Source organism: Solanum tuberosum, unplaced genomic scaffold, assembly GCF_000226075.1.
Source record: "Solanum tuberosum cultivar DM 1-3 516 R44 unplaced genomic scaffold, SolTub_3.0 scf00193, whole genome shotgun sequence".
NCBI classification, from domain to species: domain Eukaryota; kingdom Viridiplantae; phylum Streptophyta; class Magnoliopsida; order Solanales; family Solanaceae; genus Solanum; species Solanum tuberosum.
Genome location: NW_006239118.1, coordinates 216451 through 219169, shown reverse-complemented (window position 1 = coordinate 219169; position 2719 = coordinate 216451). Strand labels below are relative to the sequence as shown.

General features: G+C 31.4%; 1 long non-coding RNA gene across 1 annotated transcript in view; it reads left to right on the top strand.

Moving 5' to 3' along the window:
* The window catches only part of LOC107062050 (uncharacterized), a 3176-nt gene extending 1053 nt beyond the window's left edge, over positions 1 to 2123 (top strand). The window contains exons 2-3 of the long non-coding RNA XR_001474392.1: positions 329 to 560; positions 812 to 2123. This is a non-coding gene — a long non-coding RNA (uncharacterized lncRNA). The remainder of the gene's footprint in view (positions 1 to 328; positions 561 to 811) is intronic.
* The last annotated feature ends 596 nt before the right edge of the window (positions 2124 to 2719 follow it).

Genomic DNA, 2719 nt, shown 5'->3' with positions numbered 1-2719 from the left:
CGCCCCAAAAAAAATTTAAGTTTGTTTTTAAAAAATATTTTCAATTTAAAAAATTATTTTCTACTCTAGTAAAAATAAAAGATATTTCTCAAAAATATTTTTTCATTCATAAATCAAACACTAAAAATCTTTTTCGGAAAATATTTTCTACTCACCAACCAAACATGAGAAAATAAGTCAAAAATCAACTTGTTTTCCAGAAAAACATTTTCTAGGAAAATTTCCTTCATACCAAACATACCCTACACTTATGATCTGAGTGATATTTTATCAGATCACTTTTCTCCTTATTTTATGAGATTTCTAAGTTGACTAACTTTGTTTACAGCACAAGTGGCTTGACCATTGATTCAGATTACTTTAGGTTGCATCACAAGAATTTTACTTCAATTATGTACAAATATACAACAACAGCATACCCACATAATCAACATGTCTTGCACAAGACATTGTACGGAGGAAAGGCAAAGTCAAGAAAGGTTCCCCAACGGTAATATCCCTTCCAAATTCAATTCCTTTTAGTTCAAATCTTCCAGAAATTGGAACGATTTCGTATGTTGGTAAGTTTTCCATTCTTATCCTTTAAATGGATTTTCGGAAATCTTAGGAATGCCAATTGATTTTGGGCGGATTTCTCCAAAAATTCCTCTCCAATATAAAGCCCTGTGTACGAATGTTCATCGAAGATTTACTCACAAAATTTTTCATGTAAAAAAAGAAATAAAAAATCCAAAGGCTCTTTGGATCTCTGAAAATTTTGAGAGTCGAAGTCTGTGGTTTAAATTGTTGTTTGGTTTGTTTTCATTTCCAGTGAAATTGAAGCTGGAGTCGGTGGAAAGCTTCAGCAATTCATTGCTCCCAAGCTCGCTTCTCCTAGAAAGGTAATCTTCATTCCTTTTTATGTTTTTTTATTCTCTTTCTCTGTTTTATCAGCTTTAGAATGATCTGCTTCTCAGTTTGGTAATGATATTTTGCTTTATAGTTCCAATTTCACTTTTCAATGTATTGAACCTAAGGTTCAAATTTTGTTCATCAGTAATCATTAATTTTCTTGTGATTAGTGAATTTAAGATCAATAAACTTTTGTCTTTGTAGTTCATCAATATACAACTGGACTCCTTTTTGACTCTTTGTGCAGTTGGATTATGTATTAGCTTATGCATTTTTCCTTAAATGTGTTTAAATGGGGCAAAAGGATGATTCATATGATCTGCTAACCTTGAATTTGTGCGTAATAAAGAAATGTAGTTATAAGATTAAACTCACAATAGGCTTATTTTGATTCGTTTTTTTTATTTGATTATCACAAAAATGCCTTAACATTTGACAAGTTTCATTCTGATCCTTAAAACGATGATACTATATACCTTGGGTTTGAATCTCAAAATGCCCCCAATTCTTGATTGTTGTTCTGTTTGCACATTTATAATGTATGCCCTTCTAGGATATTTTGTGTTCTAAATTAGTTAAGATTCATGATTTTGCCCCGCCTTCAACTATTCCATTTCATGTTGGATAATGATTTACCTATAAAAAATCATTTATATGTTTATAACTTAACCTTCCTGAGATTTCCTCTATTGAAATGGTAAGCAGATCAACCTATTGAGCCGAGATTGTCTCATGAACCATGCTTAATTAACTATAATGTGAAGTGGTACAGATATGACTATTTTGGGGTTGTGAAAATTGACATTGATTTCCTCTTACCGATTTCTAATTTTCTCATTATTTTCTTTACTTGATCCCTCTCAAACGAGCCTATGTGGACTCTCGCTCAACATCTACGCTCAAGCTGTTGTTTTGTGGAAGCAGCTCTCAACCTCAATGGAACTTTCTTACGGAAAATAATATGTACAATATCTAAATGATTGCAGTATTTTAAAAGTTTCAATGGCATCATTCGAAAATTATGAAAAGTGGTCCCTTCATTGCCGAAAAATGGAAGGGAGAGTTTAAAATGAAATGTCTGTGTAATACTATATAGATTAACGGTGTATTTATGGCCTTATATAAACTATGTTGAGGTGGGTACTTTCACAGAGATTTAAACCTGATGTTTAATGCTAATTTAACACTCCATTGAATTATTCATATTTCTTATTCTCAAAGAAAAATATTCGTTATTGAAGATACAAAAATCAATTCATTGTTATGCACTATGTTGTTATTTGTGTAAATGTTCTTTCTAATTTTTGCGAAGTTAGATAATTGCTTTACTTCTATGGCATCAACTATGTCCATGGAGATCTCCTTATTCTTTCTTATACCTAAGGTTTCCTTTATGACTTTCTTATCCTTTGAACGACAAAATAAAATTCAATATCACTTTAAGAGTTCTGTAAAACTTTTAAAAGTTTGGGATAAAATTTTCTTGGCAATCAAGTGTAAGCATCGAAATACAAACTATCTATATTTTTTTTTATCTTTTTAATATATCATATACGTAGTGAACACTGCTGTAATTTATTGGATAAACATATTGTTGGGTTTAGCAAGGTGTGAATGAGAAATAAAAAGAGAAAATGGAAAGTGGAAGAACCAATGAAAATGGGGGAACCAATTTTGGAGGGAAAATGAAAAGTCATTGCAAAAGTGCAAATGAATAGTCATTTTTACCATATTGGTAGAAGAGAGGAAATTGTTGTCCTTATATTAGGAAACACTTCCTTTAGTTCTTAAAGGGTTAAGAAGAAGGTGCCCCCTCGCGCCGTCGTCG